This window comes from Aplidium turbinatum, chromosome 1, assembly GCF_918807975.1.
Source record: "Aplidium turbinatum chromosome 1, kaAplTurb1.1, whole genome shotgun sequence".
NCBI classification, from domain to species: domain Eukaryota; kingdom Metazoa; phylum Chordata; class Ascidiacea; order Aplousobranchia; family Polyclinidae; genus Aplidium; species Aplidium turbinatum.
In genome coordinates this window covers 12,362,905-12,381,235 of record NC_137472.1, presented here as the reverse complement: position 1 = coordinate 12,381,235, position 18,331 = coordinate 12,362,905, and the positions used below count along the sequence as shown (strand labels likewise).

General features: G+C 36.3%; 1 pseudogene; it reads left to right on the top strand.

Annotated features, from left to right (window-relative positions):
* The first annotated feature begins 546 nt into the window (after positions 1-546).
* LOC145777659 (uncharacterized) lies at positions 547-17,557 on the top strand (annotated as a pseudogene).
* The last annotated feature ends 774 nt before the right edge of the window (positions 17,558-18,331 follow it).

Below are 18,331 nucleotides of genomic sequence, written 5' to 3'. Positions count from 1 at the left end.
CATTTCAAAGTAATTGCACTAACATTTGTATTGCACTAACATTAACATACAGTACTGGACAATTTATTATGGATTTTATTTTTTTTGGACAATTTTACAGCAAATTTCAGATTCTTTTTTTGATAACTGAGAGCACTACAATAAATGTAGTGGTGGTTCAAAGTAGGGTTGGGACCCCGATCCCGGAATCCCGGGATTTTAACCCGTATTTCTAATCCCGATCCCGGGATGAGTTTTATTTAAATCTCGTGATTTCCAGAAAACATCTACAAAAGCTGATATAGAGCGACATCGCTTGACGCTTACATTATTTTGGTTTTAAAGCAGCTTTACAATATCAGCTGGTTGTGTTGAACAATCCACATTAGTGTGATAATAATGCCAATTATGTTATAACAATGAACTACGTAATCGCTTCAGTCGTAGATTAAGTGCAACTGGATATCGTAGCGTAAGAAAAGATGGTTGCGCCATTGTGCTGTTAGTACAGTTTCTGCTAATTCTGCACTAGCTTTTTGCAAAAGAGAAATTAAAATTTAGCTTAGAATGGCGAATTTTGAAGATGTAAGTTCTAAGATAAAATCCGAGGAGTGGCAAAACTTTTTTTATTGTAAATCTACGGAAAAAGCAAAACGTAACTTGTGTCAAGGCGTTTTGAAAGCTTCAGGGTCCAGTACAAAGGGACTAATAACTCATTTAAGGTCTGTACATAAAATCGCAGTGAAATCGTGTATGATTGAAACTGAGACTTCAAAAAAAGATTAAACAACAATGAAAGTGAGAAAGATCGGTTCCTTTTTCAAGCAAAAAAAGCCTAGCCTCGATGAACTGCTTAGCCAATTAACTGCTGTGGACGGGCTTACATTTCATCAAATTGCCAAAAGTGAGCGAATTTATCGAGCCTTCAAGGCTGGCGGGTATGATTTGCCAAGATCTCACAAACATGTTCGGGATTTAGTGATCAAGCACAGCGAAAAAATTCGCAAGTTTGTTGAAGAAGACCTTATGGCAATAAAAGAGAATAATGGACGTTTTTCGATCACGTTAGAGTGGTTAGAGCTGGGGTCCGTAAAGCAGTTTCAGAGGGACCGCAATGAGATTTTTTTATTGTAATTCGATAATGAAGCTTAATGCTTGCTCTATTATTAGTCTTTAGTTAGCGAATGTTTTATTGTTTTAAACATTATAGCTGTACTATTATGCTGTACTAGAAAAAAAATTATTAAAAAGTTTTTAAACATTAGGTGTTATGAATCCCCTTCAAATCTAATCGTTCTTTGCAATCGTAAAATTGTTTATCGACTGTCGTTGTCGTGACGTCATCTCGCGGTCGCTTTTGAATTGTCTTTTTGAGACTGACATCGTTAGAGTCAGGACGTATTTTGCTGTCTCTTAACTAGACAGTGGTTGTTTAAATATTCGATAATCTTTTTCATCAACCTCATCACTCCAATTAACTATCTTACGTTGTTATTAGTGTTTGCATCATAGGCTTGAAGCACACTTATGCCGTATTACTGAATCTGTCAACTTTGTCAACCTGGCTTTGCAAGGAAAAGAAATAAACGCTCTTCACTCCCACGAAAAATTGACAGCTTTTAATACAAAAATAGTGCTGTGGGGTTCCAAATGGGAAAAGAAAAACTTTGTGCCTTTTCCAGAGCTTAATCAATTTTTGGATGATAACGAACTTGAAGCAAATGATGATATTATTGAAGTGATGAAACAGCACGTGTCCATTATCAGTAAAGAAATCTCACATTATTTTCCAAATTTAGGTACAGGAATTTGACAAATTGCACCTTTTCATTTAACACCCCATTTGCACTCAAGTTGGACGATTTAACTTCAGAATCGAATAAAATTCAAGAAGGGTTTATTGATATGATTAACGATGATGGCGCAAAACTTCTTCACGGAGAAATGCGCTGCAGTGACTTTTAGATAGAAATAGGACACTGGGACAGTCTTATTCAAATCTTTCTAAAATGGCTCTAAAAGTGCTCGTTCCTTTTGTAATCACCTATGAGTGTGAGGCAGCCTTTTCCACTCTACTCCATATGAAAAACAAATACAGAAACGGATTGGACCAAAACCAAACCAAAAATTGATGACTTAATTGCAGCAAAACAAGTGCACCCATCCCATTAAATGCTTAACGTATTTCATAGTTTTTCCTTTTTCTTTAAATGGTGTGGTTTTTGCATTTTTCCTATAGCATTATTTGATTTTTATAAGGCTGCAAAATATCAAAATAATTGCACAGGATCCACCAGGAAATTTTTTTAGAAAAGTTTGGGAACCGCTGGGTTAGACGAATCAACGTCTACACGAAATCGGCGATACATGAATATTAACGCTCATTTTAAGGGTGCCTTTCGATCGCTGTGTGTGATTCGTATTAAAGTGACCATGAATGCAGCAAAGGCAATCAAACTGGTCGAAGAATTATTGGAATTCTTTGGTCTGAACTTAAACACAGATGTAGTTGCAACAGTCACTGATGGTGCAAGTCTTATAGTAAAACTCGGAAAGGAAACTATAGTCCTCACCATGTGACTTGTTATGCCCACGGAATCCATTTAGCTGTTTGTGATGTTCTGTATAAGAAAGCAAATCACACGCCAAATGCACTTGGCGTGTGAAAATTGCTTGAAAATTGAAAAGTGCTTGAAAATTGCTTAAAAATGAAAAGTGCTCCGGAAGTGACACTGAGTCCACTACTGAGGATGAAGATGAAGACAATTCTAAACAAATAGAAGCCACTCCAGTCTTGTCACCTAACCTGCAGATTGCAGAAAGTAGTAAACAAAGTGCGAAAAACTATCAAAATCTTTAGACGTTCTCCCGTTAAAAACGATGATAATCTCCAGCCTTTTGTTCTGGAGACTTTTGGAAAAGAGAAGATGCTTCTATTAGATTGTAAGACCAGATGAAACAGTTTGCTAACCATGCTGGAGAGATTCTACGAGCTGAGGAAAGAGATCAAATTGGCGTTGCTGCAGCTTGATATTCAGTTTGATTTATCTGATGCAAGCATTGAAAGGAATTAACGACATGTGTGAAGCTCTTGCTCCCTTTAAAGCTGCTGTTGACGCACTATCAGGTGAGGAGGCAGATTTGTTGTTAAGTTATATGAAAAGATAATCGCATTTATTTTCAAGAAGTTGAAATTTAAAGATGGGGCTCGATTTGGGGCAATTAATTAAATAAACACGAAAAATTAGACTTGTGTTAACCCATTTTCGACTTCTAAATAACCTACATGGTACGCCTACAAGCCCAAGTGCCCATTTGAGTTTTTGCTGGCCCCCAGTCGAACTTGTTGGCTGGGATGACAAATTTGCGTAAAAGAATTTTTTATTAATTGTTACAAAACAAAGTCTCGAAGACCACACTTTGTTTAAACTTTGAACCAAAGCAGACCAAAAAAATTTCGGCTCATGGGCTACGGTTTGCAAACCCCCGGATTAAAGATTCTGAATCTGAATAAAATTTGCTTAAAGTTACCCGTTTGAAGCATAAATATAAAATCAACACGGCATTGAGATCGTTATGCGGATTACTTCGTAATAAAAATCTAGATTCTAGACCAGGGGTGCACAACCTTGTTGCTATTGCCGGCCGCATTCAGATTAAGTTTATAAAGCACGGCCGCCAGTGAGTTTTAAAGGATTTATTTTTACTTTGCATTATCTGAGAGAAGAATTTATTTGTTAATATCTACTAGACTTATCATACTTAGGCTATACCTAATATTACCATAAAATAGCAAACATTTTTTTAAATGAATTTATTCAATAAAAGTCTGCGACATTGCAACTCCCTTGATTTAGCATACTAGCACCAGTTAAGACACCAGTCTCAGTTAATTTGTTCGGTACTTGTTTTTTAGGTACCGTAGCCTACTTCATTTTTGAAAAGGCAGACTCACACTTTCTTCAAATTTTCGACATAGAATTTCCTCGACTCGCCTTCCAATTTTGCATAATGGTGTGACATATGACGACAAAAAGGCTGCTTTGCATTATTTCCTTCAACATTTTTAACTACTTGACTGCATACTTGACGTATCATAGTATGCGCTCAGGGCCGGATTAAGGGTACTGTAGGCCTAAAGCTGTTTACTAGAGAAGGGCCTAATTTTGCAAAGCGAGCTACAAAAGTAATAAAAATACATACATGAAAAAATGATACATGCAAAATTGAAATTATTTACTGCAAAATAACATAAACATAACCGAAAAATGGCTAATGATGGCGCATAATTGGTTTTGGAAACAAACACAATTTTTATTGTCACATTTGAAGTAGATGGAAAAGATTTTAGAAAGAAAGAAATGGATAGTAGGTACCTATAGTAATACTTTACCTAATGACACTCTAAGCCAGGGGTTTTCAACGTTTTTTCCACTGCGACCCCCTGAGAGCGATCAATGTAGTCTCGCTCCCCTCATAAAAGTATTCAACAAAAGCATATTTACTGCAAAATTTAACCAAATTTGATTCATGACGACATCCAGTTAGCCTATGTTTAGTTTTGCTATTCCAACGTAAACTTCCGAAACGAAAAACGATTTTTTGCTATGTTATTACGCTTTTATTATATTTCCTCCGATTGCTATTTCCATTTTCTGTCAAGCTTACCTGGATAATAGGAGAAAAAATAATGAGAATAATCTACGTTTTCGCACTTTCACCAGTTGAATTTATTGCAATCTTTTATGGATTAATATCAATTTCAGTGAGACGGTTGGTGCTGCATATTTTCAACTATTAAGTTTGTCAATGCGTGCACCTGTTGCTGAAGGAACTTTCAAAGTAAATAGCCGACACTATTCTTTTAATGCCATTGAAAACGATACTGAGAAATCTATATTTTGCATAGGATTCTACACAATTTTGCTTTTTTACCATAGCGTGGTTTCTAGTTAACTTTAGTCTGCACAAAACAACGTACAAGAACTTGGTGAAAAACATCGAATGCTTTCCTATTGTTGAAGCCTTTGCAACGTCTAAAAGCTTAAATTAAACGTTACTTATAATAACCTCAAGTAGAGGAATGGTCGATTGCGAAAAAAACAAAGTTTTTAATCTTTTCTGGCAAAAAAAGAATTGAAAACAATACACTGGAATTTCAAGCGCCTCGCGAACCTCCGAAATACGGCTCGGGACCTCCAGGTTGAAAAGCCCTGCTCTAAACTCAATTTCGGTAAAGGTGGCGCCTACGTGGTTTTGGAAATGGGGTCTTCATATGTAATGACTCAACTCAGTAATTCGTTTTTAAGCAAAAACTGTACTGTAGCCTACTAGTATTGAATCTGTATCATACTATCAGCCCTACAAAAATTGAAGTCCGAATTTTTCCAGGGCTAAGGCTATAGCCTTATTAGCCTAATGGTTATCCGGCCCTGCATGCGCTGCAGTCTCAATCATGAAATAATCCAACTCCCATTTGGAATTGAATACCCTTTTCTCCTCTGCTACTGTTCTTTTTCTTTTTAAGGACATAATGCAATGACCAGTGCCAGTCTTAGGGTATTTCGGGCCATGTGCGGAATATGTTTTGCCGGTCCCAATGACAATGATCCAATTTAGTAGCGTAGGTAGGTATTTTGAAAGGGGAAGGGGGTTGACGGCGTGTTCGCCAAAGGCTACACTCAGCGTCCGGGGACCTCCCTCAGAAATTTTTGAAAAATTAATTTGAGTTTGGTGCATTCTGAGAGCATGTTAAACAAAAATTTGGATATAAATATTACTATAAAATGGTGCTGTCCGGTAGCAAAGGTAGCCCGACGCGACAATCTCAGCACTTGCCTCACCCTAAAGCCGCAACTGACTTCAAGGATACCGGTACTTGCTTGTGAATCGAATTGAATTTTTTCCATTGGAAATGACAAAAATTACTACATTTTCTGAGTAAACTGCGACCCCCCTAATTTGCGGGCCCTGTGCGATCGCACGTTTTGCACACTCCAAAACCGGCACTGAATGTAGGCTACAGTTACAATGAAATTGGGTTGAGGAAAAATTTTCTCCCAAAACTATGTTAACAATATAGCCTAACCTACAAAAACTTATGATGAGAATGTTTTTCAAGTTTTAACATCTAAAATATAATATATAATTACAAGGGTATCCAGTGGTTCTAGATATCCTTGTAGCCTATAATATTTAAAATACATTTCATTTTTTTAATGAAATAATTTTTTATTTCAAAAACAGGGCACGGCCGCCAACACATGCTTATTAAATTACGTGTTAACGGCCGCATAATTATTCATCGACGGCCGCATGTGGCGTACGGCCGCAGGTTGAACACCGTTGTTCTAGACCTTTGTACGAATTACAAAAACTTTGGTTCGCATTCTTCAGTAGACTATGCACGGTTTCGTCGCTATAATAGCATCTGAAAGGGAAACCAAACGCTGCCGCTCAAGATGATGCTCAAACAGGATGATTAGATTGGCGGTTTTTATGCTAATTTAAGAAATATGTCGTTTTTTAATGGATTGTCAGGTTAAACTATGGCTCGGTAGCAACACCTTAGGGCTTATGCTATGGAAATAATCTTGTTAACTAAATTAGCTGAAAATACAATGTTATGAAAAGCCTCATCAATGTTTTGAAAAAGTTGCCCTTTTAAACCTAATATTTTGTAAATAGGCTAATGCAAATTGATAAAACAGAGTTTTTTAACTATGTGAAATGCTAAAAAAAAGTTAAAAAACGCCAAAATTATGTCAAAATGCCAAACTCAAAATAGCATGTCAAAAGTAATAGAAAAACTTCAATATGGCCGTCTGTTTGAGCCTCATCTTGGGCCGAAGCGTTTGGCTTCCAGTCCAGATGCTATTATAGCAACGTCCACGATCTATTCCTTCACTAGTTTATGTAGCAAAAGGAATTTGCCATATCAGCTCTTAGGAGATTGAAAATAAGCCTTATCTCTTATCTGCAGAGCTAGCAGCATTTTGATTCCAAACAAATGATCACATGTAACCTATTGACCAATCTAAACATATCTAACATAAAGATAAAACAAACAAAAAATCTAAGTAATTTTTCAACGCACTTTGTGTGTTTTATATACCAAATACATTGCTAACGAAAAAGTATGGCTTACTATGATGCGAAGCACGAATTCAAAACTAGCAATTAAAAAATATACAGTACAAGGAAAACGAACAGGCATTTATTTGGCAGACATTTTTGAATTTAATCCAACTTGTCGCTGAACAAGCAATATTGCACAATATGTTTGCTGTTCCTGGTGCAATATTGGGTTAGCTCTCCTTTTGAACATTCTTTATTAATTAACATTTTATATTAGGCATGTGATTTATTTCAAGCTGAATTATGTAACATCTGTGAGTAATGTTATCTAAACTAGACCTGCGACATTCTTCTATCTCCCAATGACTCAAGCGACCTGATATTTTGGAATGATAGCCTACATGTGAAATGTGGTTGCAGCAGTAGTTGTATTTCGAAAAAATATTCAAAAATGTATTATTATATTTTGTTGGTCATGGCCAATTTGTTCATCAACAAAAGTTGTGCTGTGAGTTTTTATAATAATTCAAAATTATGACAATATTAAAGTTTTTTGTTTGTTTCTCGGCAGCCGATATGTAGCAAGAATTGACAGCGATAGACACCGTGTTTCGCCCATGAGGCTGGGCTCGTCAGTTGTTGATTGGATGGTCTGAATGGCTAGCGTGGAAGCTACACCGTTATGGTTAGCGAATCGCAACTGCTCGCTGTAGCCTACTATAGTGAGTGCTCAGCCTTGTGCTGATAGCCGGGAAGAACGCCTCTTTCTTCACAAAGTCTTTGTTTCTTATTATTTTCTATTTCCTTTTTTGCTAATCTCATTGACCAATGAGCATACTGGACTTTAAAGATAATGCTAAGTATGAAGCCTATGTAATAAAAACTTGTAAGCAATTTAAAAATTATAGCCTACCGGCATACTAAAAAAAATTGCCCTTGTTTCGCTTGCCTGGTGCTGAGATCGAATTCAGGTCGGCTCAAACCGAAGACTTTAAAAACGGTAGCGATTGTGTCCTTTCTTGCATAACGCAGTGAGGATAAGTTGGGTAATGATGTGTTGACATAGTAAACTTGATACAACATTTAAAATGAGCCATGTCGCTAAAAGATCTTACAGCTCCCTTTAGATGTTGTAGAGCGACAATAAATACAACCATAAAATTATTATTATCCAATCAAGTTCTTTCATCAGCAAATGAAAAGGTAAAACAAAAATTACCTATGTCACATTTGAATAATATAAACTTAGGGTCGAATGCACCAACAGTGATTAACTTAAACAATGATTAAAGTTAATCATTGATTAACTAAACAGTGATTAAAGTTAATTCGTTGTTGGTATGCACCAACAAAATTTTGTGCATGATTAGCTAATCAATGATTTAATCAGACTGTTGATGGTTTTTGCTGAGTCATAACTCTAGCAATGAGTATTTGTTTGGGGTTCAGTACAGTTCAGTGGTAGAAAAAGGTACCTACGTCCTACATACATTATTTGTTCATAGCAATGGCAAAAAGCGTTATATTTGCTGATAAATTATTTGATAGAAACGTAAGCTGGACCGGTATTCACAAATTTGCTCGAAATGATATCTGCTGTAATGTGTACTGAGCCAGGTAGCCTACTAAGCAGCCCTTTTGTCAGGTGCCAATGAAACACCTTTTTAAAGTGCTCCCTGGTTTTAACTACTGAAGTTGGGGTGCCGTAACTTTCACTACATTGCAGAAGCAGCCTGAAATCAGCTGAATTTAGCAGATGCAGTTAGGCTACAAGGTTGTTCATCAGAAATTTGAAAGTGAATCTTTGAGACAATTCCACTTAGAACAGTGTTTCCTAACCTGGGATGGGAGAGGTGTTATGACAGTCTAATATCAAGAAACCATTTCTCATGCTTTTTAAGAAGTTTTGAAAGGGCATTTCAAGGGTCAGCGACGGTTGTGCAAGGTCGCTTTGCAAGTTGCTTTGCTTTTCAAAGCTTTGGGGGCCTGGATTTTTGCTTGGTACCGGGCCCAAAATGTTCTCTCAATGGCCCTGATAGAAACCGTTGCATTTTGAAAGAGGTTTATCTTGTTTTTGACCATTTTGTGCTCGAAATACTCAGAATGAACTAAATTTAATGTAATTTTTTCAAAATTCTCTGAGGGAGGCCTTCACCTGTTACTGGGGTTGCCTAAGTCAACACATTGGAGGGGGTCCATCTATATGGATTGACTCCTTGCTGTTTAAACTCCTGGCAATGCCACTACAAGACTACAGGGTGCTAAACTGGCCAGACCAGCTTACAGTACGGTACTGCTCAGGCTTTGTTAAAAACAACATGTTTTATTTTACACCCATTGCGACAACATACAGTACACTGCAATTACACATGCAACACAACAGACGACTGGAAGCAGCGAAGGAACCATACAGTTATCGAGCAGACGCTCTCACCAGTCAGGCGGCTAGATGTTAAGGTGGAGGTAATGGAATGCATTTCATCAAGACACAACTGCCAACTAGAAATTTATTTTCATAAACATTGGGCTAATATAAATTTTTCTGAAATGATTTGACTACATTATTTTACTGTTTTGTATTTCAGTGTAGAACAAATATTTCAACATTTTTTCTTGACTGTTAAATTTATATATTATAATTCATTTATAAAATGTCAAAACAACGTTCGCAAAAGTTTTCTCCACACGAAAAAAGATCTGTTTCTCACTTGCATTGCAACATATCGCAATATTATTGAATGCAAGAAGACTGATGGTGTGACTATACACAACAAAAATGATGCCTGGCGGGAACTCACCAAAGATTTTAATGGTGCCTCAACCTTGGCAGTTAAAGAAGAGAGTACGCTTTGAAGGTTGTGGACAAACATGAAGGCCCAAGCAAAACAAAGGGTCTCTTTGGCCCGCCAAGAACGCTTCACCACTGGCGGTGGTCCACCCCAAATGACACCGAAAAAGAAAATTTGAATTAGCTGAACAACTGATACAAGCACAAATCGAGCAATGTAAAAAATAACAAATTTGAGCTTTGCTACTCTGTTAAAGTATTTATGTGATAACTAGGGCGATTTTTTGTAACCAAAGTTAATTTTTTATAGTTGTACCAATTAACAAAAGAAATGTATAACCAAAATTTCATGGTTGTGGGGGGTCAATGTTTAAGATGTTATAAAGTTACCAAAAGTCACTTTTTGTGTTTTTAGATTACTTTTCATTTGTTAGGTCACTTTATTTTGCATACTTTTTTGCCTAATTCCCCTATTTGTATATCTTTTATTGCTACTGGAGAGATGAATTTACATTTTATGTACTCTACTATGGTATAATATGGATTTTAGGTATGCATGAGCCCATGCTTGTTTGTATCACGTGTATTACCGAAAACTCGTTAATAATTTTTTGTGATCAAACAAATTGTGTTAACTATATTTTACCAATTGTTTTCCCTGCAACAGCTAAAGTGTTTGTTTTTTCCTGCAACAGCTAACTTGTATAAAGTGTTCGATTGACAGAAACTTCTTCCCAGAGAATGTAAAACATTACATTGTGTAATTTGAATGTGTAATTCTGATTTGAGTACAAATTGAAACTAATTTAGATGCTTTTTTATGTGGAATTGTTGCCATTTCTTTCGCTTTCTTGTTTTCGTTGAATAAAGTTACTTTTTGGTGACTTTTTTGCAAAATTGAAGTCATTTTGGTTACAAAAAATCGCCCTTGTGATAACATTTTGTATATGTACAATTGAATGGTTGTAACTTTTCGCTGTTCGTAATTGTTATTCATACAGAACAATTTAGAAATAAACACACCAGGTAGCTGTAGCCATGGTTTCATAACTTCATTAAAACAGACAGAAAAAACTACTACCCTGCCAGCAAATCAACCACTATTTACATTGATTCAACGTCTGTAAACGTTGAATCAATGTAAAAAAATGATTTGCTGGCTGTGTATTTACTCACAGATCCCTCATCAGGTGTACAATGAAAAAAAACAGCAACCGGCTCATTTACAGCACTGGGTGAAAATCAATCAATTACGTTAAAAATATTACTTTAGTTTAAAAATATTGACAACCCATGTCCTCCTGGTGACAAGATTGGTGTATGAGTTCCAAGACCGGATTACTTTAGAAGTATTGAGTGATAAATTTCCGTCTCATTGCGTTTCCACCAACTGTGGGCATGGGTTGCTGTTGGCTCTTTATGCTGGAGTTGGCGTGAGATGAAGATTCTTCAAAATCCACCACGGCGAACAGCAAAATTATGCAAACAAGCAGTTGCGACTATAATGGGAAGGGTGTCATCCAGTTTAGTTCGGAGAGGAATTCGCAAGCACCGAAACCTTTGCTTCCAAACTTCGCTATGTGAGGTCTTCAGCATCAAGTTCAGCAGAATCCACTACATTCACTGCATCAACCATGTTATTACTATTTTGTATCTAATTGTACACACTGGTACACATGAATTCCATACATGTAATGAAAATACAAAGTGATAGGTGTGCATGGTCACTGTGATTAGGTAAACATTGATGACAAGCAAAAGGGTTAGGGATGGACAATGTAGTATGAGTATCAAGTATGTACGGTATGTTGTACAACAACTCCTACCATAAAAATAGTTCTATATATATGTCATGAAATGCCAAAATATGAACAGTCACATATATACACTGAGCCAGTTGAGCACTTTCTTTTGATGCTACTATCCAGTTATTATATAAATATATATATGTTCAAACAGCTTGTCAAACAATTTTTAATAGGCCTGGGACAATGTATTTTGGGACATCCCTAGAAAGGGGTCTAAAATAGTATGTATATCCATGTTATACAACAACTCCTACCATAGAAATAGTTCTATATAACATATCATTGAATGCTAAAATATGGACAGCCACATGCATATAATATATCAAATATAGTTATTACGGTATCATACATACTCCCTAAAACCTCTACAGCCTGATTCATCCTAAAAGAAGGATCAGCAGAAGGTCCTTATTCGAAAACAGCTTGTTAAACAATTTTTTATAGGCCTGGGACAGTGTATTACAGGTATAAAGCCACACCAAGCCATCAGTAATAGAACATATGCTACAATCAGGGGTGCCGGTAAGCTACTGCACATATTGCAATATAACAATTTCTGCTATTCGCTTTTAGCCTAATTGTAATCTTTTATTTTTGCCTCAAAATAATATTCACGGCACAAAATTCTGCAACACAGTAGTCAGTAGTTTACATCATTATAACAAAGCATGATGCCTTTCTTTGTATGCCGGACACTTGTTCATTACTCAATAGTGAGCTGATAGATGAGCATTATCGCTATATCTTATCTTAAAACTTTTAAAAGAATTGGCCTTTCAGCAACAAAAATGCCTTGTTTTCATAATCCTGCACCCCCCAGTCGAAAATTGTTCCGGCACCCATGGCTACAATAGCCAAATTTTGGTAAGCAACCCATAACCTCAGCTCAATCAGTTGCTGTCCATGAAAAGTGAAGAACCTTTACAATTACATTTTGATCATTCTAATCCTATCACACATCACACCTTCCATACCGTAGTTCAAAAGGTGCAGCCTGATGTTGCAATTACCAAGAACTAATACAATACCAGTACTAGAAACCTTTGCTGGAAAGTTAATCAAGCTTTAAACCTACTCTGGAGCTGTATTAACTCTGTTACTTAACTTCCTAGTTAATCACAGTTTAATCATGGTTTAAATAGCCCTTGGTGTTGGTGCATACCAAAGTCTCACTTAATTGTAGTTTAATTTAAGATTAAGTTAAATACAGTTTAATCACTGTTGGTACATTCGACCCTTAGTGTGCTTTAGCAATAACTGTATGTTACCATATGAACCCAAAAGTATCAACAAATAGCTACATAAAACAAAGTGCCTTTGGAGACTTAAGTACCAATTTTTTGTCATTTTTATTTTTCGTCTGTTTTTCTTGTAAGTTACAACATCAAATGAATTTAAATCCCAAATAATTGCAATATTTTACAAGTTTTATGAGCTGTGTTCAGGTCGTAATATTATCAAAAAATGAATTTACATGAAGTCTGTTTTCACACATCACAGCTGGGGTGCATTCTGGCTAAACATGCAGATAGATACAGTAGATGCACTGACAGATACGAGCTCAACAGCGCTTGAAATATAATATAATGCATTATCTTTTGGGATCATTTAAACTTCCAACAGTACAAAAAGCAGAAGACATATTTTATGTTTTCGACTTTTATTTCTTCGTCTTGGAGCAAATTTGCTACATTTTGCAAAACAAGGAAGTGTTAGTGTAATGTGATATCCGTGCCCAGCCAAAAACGTTTTTGGCTTAACAACAACACACTTACAAAGTAAATTATTAATGGGAACCATAAACAGCCTTCGATTTCAATTATGAACCAACAACAATAGTAATAATAATAATCTTGTTTTTATTTGCGCCCATTGCGATAACATACAGTACACTGCGATCACAGATGCGATACAACAGACGACAGGAAGCAGCGAAGTGACATATAGTCTTCGAGTTAGCTGCTCCCTTTACTTTGGCTTGCCATTAAGTGTCCGAGACACAGCCACGTGCTCTGGAGCGGTGTCGAACCTACGTCCTTTCGAACGTCGCGCAGACGTTCTCACCACTCGGCTACGCAGCCGACGCTTTTACTTTTGGTTGACATTTCACTGTAAGCTTCAAAATAACATTTAAGTTGCGTGAAACACTTTGAGGGTAGACAACTACACATTCTACATCCAAAAAAGAAGGGTTGAAAATGAAAATAGAAAAAGCTGAATCTTTTTGTTGAAATCAGTGATAATATCAAAAATTTCCAAAAACTTGAAAAAAATTTTTGAGATGAGCTGGCAGACAAAAACTACAAGTTTCTCGTTGTGCAACAGCCAGATGACATTAAAATGTTTAGTAATTACATTTTGATTCAAAAAGCCATTGTTGTACATAAAATGACCTTCTAACGTATGAATCACATGTTTTCAAACCATAGGGCAAGTGGTGGAAAGCTAGTTCATAACAGTTTCATCAAGTGTTGCCGTACACCTACTCCACTGAAGGCTAACCACAGAAAACATCACATTTATTTTTTCTAATGAAAAATAATTGGTATTATTTTATTTGAAGGTTTTTTAAAGAACTCAATAATTTATAGCTATACAATATAACTCTAAACAAATTCCACAGCGCCATCCACCAATCAGTTTATTTCCCAGGAGGAGAAACAGTAGGCTGCAATGCTGCATGTTTGAAATGTGCAGGTTATATCTCCTTCTCAACTGCAAACGTTGAACAAAGTTCCCATACTGACAAGGAAACAATAAAACAACTATTCAGTCATGAATGAGAGACATAAATGATACAGGCCATGGCGAGTAGGCTACCAGCAAATTAAACACATGCACTTTAACGTGTCAGATATAGTTAAGCTTTTCAGAAGTGAAATAATTCTCAATGATGCCAAAGAAATTTTTGTATAACTCACCACTAAACACAGCCATAAAAGGCAAATTATAATCATCTTTTTGCTCGTCTTTTTTTGCACGATTTGGATGTTGTCGTAGCACATTATGTTGCGAAATTTTCCAGTTGAGATGAGTTGACTAACAATTATGTCATTAAGGAGTTTGATATGTTAATAGCCGTGACGTTAGTTACTGGCAAGCGATCCATTTATTGCGTTTTATATTAACCTAATCTCAAGCAATTGACTTTGAAAAGTTGTCCTATCAATGTTTAAAATGCTTTCTTTACTGTACTGTGTGTATTAAAGAAATGAAAATAGATCATTGCAAATTTTGAACTGTTTAGGATTTTTTTCTTTAATGGCTGTGAATCAATAAAACAAAATTCAAAGAAACTTATTTCAACACGAATCAACTGAATGCCAAAAAAAGAATCTATTCGTGCGCTTTTAGTGATTTATGCATCCGGAATAAACAATCTGAAAAATTTTTTTGAAAATTAATTATCAAAAGATAAGAAAACTAATTAATTCAGTCATTTGCATGTAAATTTCTTTTTCAATCAAGCTCTGTTTATCTGTTATGTAGTCATTATACAACGACTATTTAGAATATCCTTGAATTACTGTCACCTGTTTCAAGAACGACTTACGCAGCAGCAGAGAGGCCGCGGTTAAGGAATATTGAAAAACTTTCAACTCCTAATATATGCATCATCGAAAAATATTTATCTTACTCTCCTACAAATTAGGATGATGTATATAGTTCAATAACAGCCCAGAGTATTTTGAGTCTTGTAGAAGGTACAGTACACAACGGATCTCAAAGTAAGCTTAGGGAATATGTAAGATAGTCTACCTGCCCAGTGGGTTACCCGTTCAAAATGAAATTTTTATTAAAAAAAAATAACCTTGAAAACAAAAAGTAGAACACGCGTTAGGCATTTTAGTTTAAATTATAAAATTTTGTCAATTTCAATACCGAATGATCGAAGAAACGCATTAAACAGAGAACTCATATACAGTGCCGGATTAAGAGTCTGCTGGCATGTAGACACATTTAATAAGTGTCCCGAAAATCAGGGTTGCCAACTAACAAAATTAGAATTATCAGTGTTGCCAAATCATTCTCACAAAGATCGTTGTTGCAACTATAACACAGGGCACCGTGCAAAAACTTGGTCATATCATGCCTAACTAAATAACACATTTGCGCGTTTTTGCGATTGAAAACCCGTTAACTAGTTTTTGGAGGCCTATCTTACGGAGTAGATAGCTTTCAATACACTAAAGTGCCAGTGTACCAAGACGTTGTTGACACATTGTTGATCGCTTAACGTCTTTAATTCGTTGCAGTTGTGAAAACGAGCGTTCCCCGGGCAATTCGTAGTCATTAGAGACAAGTACATTCTAAGTGCTACTTTAGTGTTCGGAAATGCATTATAAACACCAGTGGTGTGTAGCATTTTAAACATCTTCTGGACACTTCATGTTGCTGCTGTTTCATCGCGTCTTTGCTCTTTATAGTCTTTATACCAGCACATAAACTGACGAAATTTGCAATATTTAATTCATCTGGAAAAACAGAGCCATTAAGATAAATACTTAGAAAATAATTATTTTGAAAACATGACTTAATTTTTACTGATTTTAAATTGGTCTGGATTTTGACTGGGCGGTAGGCACGCGCCTAATTTGCCTAATAGTTAATCCGGCACTGCTCATATATCTTTATATATTTTATGAACTTTTTGATTTGTGGTAGATTGTTGAGCTACATCTTCCAGGAAATTATCTTTCAAGCGTCGATGACATTACCAAGATATTCCACGAAATTGAAAAAGTTTCAGATATGTCCCGTTGCCTTGATGATGGTAATGGTGAGTTGAGACATCCAAATATTGAGGAACTTGCAAGGCTGCAGACCGCTTTAGATGCGTTCGACAATAAGGTGAAAGTTTTTTTGAGTGTGTCTTGGAGGGTTGTGTTAATGCCATCTAAGGCACATTTGTTAAACTCGAAAGCATTTTAAATTGTAGGCCTACTTGAATTGTTTGCCAGGAATGTATTCTCGCATTTCGTATTGAAATTAATAATCATCTTGTAGTTTCGTCTGAACAAGCAAGACTTTTGTCTTGTTGATTTGAATTAAAAATGATATGCAAGTCAAGCCTCAAATGAAGTTATGGCAATTACACAATTAAATTTCTGCTTTCCTTTATAGACGTTGAAGATAAAGGTTAGTTTCGAAAACTGGCTCACGCACAAAAAGTGTTGATTACAGACATTCCTGCCCATTCGCTGTCATGTTGCAGTTTGTATGTTATTGTGATATAAGCTTATTGTGCAGTCTAGGGTGGGTCGATTTCTCCATTTATCATATAAATTTGAACATAGGTGCCACTTTACCTTCTAAACATTTCCTCAAAGTTTAAAATCGTTTTGTGCACAGCAAACCATTACCCCAATGACCCTCTGTTTCTATAACAGGGTTGCCAGATTGGTCGAAATGTTGCGGAAAATTTTGTCATTTTATCTCATCTTTTCGCCCAATCCGGCAATCCTACGCAGTGAGCGAACTTCTAATAGTTGTGTGGTTTAACACGCCACAAACAAAACTTTGTGAAACCGACTCTTTATCTTATTCATCCGATAATGATCCGAGTTTCATGGAGAGTGTCTCAACAAGTAGTGCTTACAATACCATCCCAATCACTTGTGTTGCCAGGGAAGCCGATCGAAAGATGGTTTCTGACAAAACAGTTGCTGCTATTGCCACTGCTACTTTGCAGGATGTGTTAGGAGAAGACTTCTCCACAGACATCATTATTGGCCCACGGAAAGTGAGACATAGCCGAGTCAAGAGGCGTACTGGATTGAAACTAACCCAACATGTCGTCAATAACTTTATATCGCTCTATTTCGATTGGAGAAAGGATGAATCATATATCTTTGATTACTACCACCACAGGCGAAAAATAAAAGAAACCATTACGTTCTACTGACACAACCTGGTGACATCTTCATCTCTCATGTCACAACACCAAGTGGTCGTTCAGTTTACATTTAAAAATGTATGATCGACGAGAATATGAACGTGGATGGAATTCGAATAACGGGTTGTGACGGGACAGCAGTGAACACTGGGCATCGTAACCCAGCTAGAAATTTCACGTTTATTACACGTAGATTCTACGTACCTTGGGTCGTGTATTATACGTTAATTTTCACGTATAATACACGCATATGTGTCGACACTATTTCACGTGTATTACTCGTATATTTGGTGGTGGATTTCACGTGTTTTACACCCGCATTCCACCTAATTTCCTCGTATCTGACAACACTAATACACGTGTTTTCCACGTATATTTGGTGGTGGATTTTACGTGTTTTACACCCGCATTCTACTTAATTTCCGCGTATCTGACAACACTAATACACGTGTTTTCCACGTATATTTGGTGGTGGATCTTACGTGTTTTACACTCGCATTACACCTAATTTCCTCGTATCTGACACGTAGATTCTACGTTCCTTGGATCGTGTATTTTAGGTTAATTTTCACGTATAATACACGTATAAGTGTCGACACTATTTCACGTGTATTACACGTAGATTTGGTGGTGGATTTTATGTGGTTTTACACCCACATTCTACTTAATTTCCGCGTATCTGAAATCAACAATTTAATACATTTGTATTTGTAATCTACAAAACTTATGCGTATTGTGTGCCATTACTTTTATCAATTGCAGTATAAATCGTCCTTGTTAACT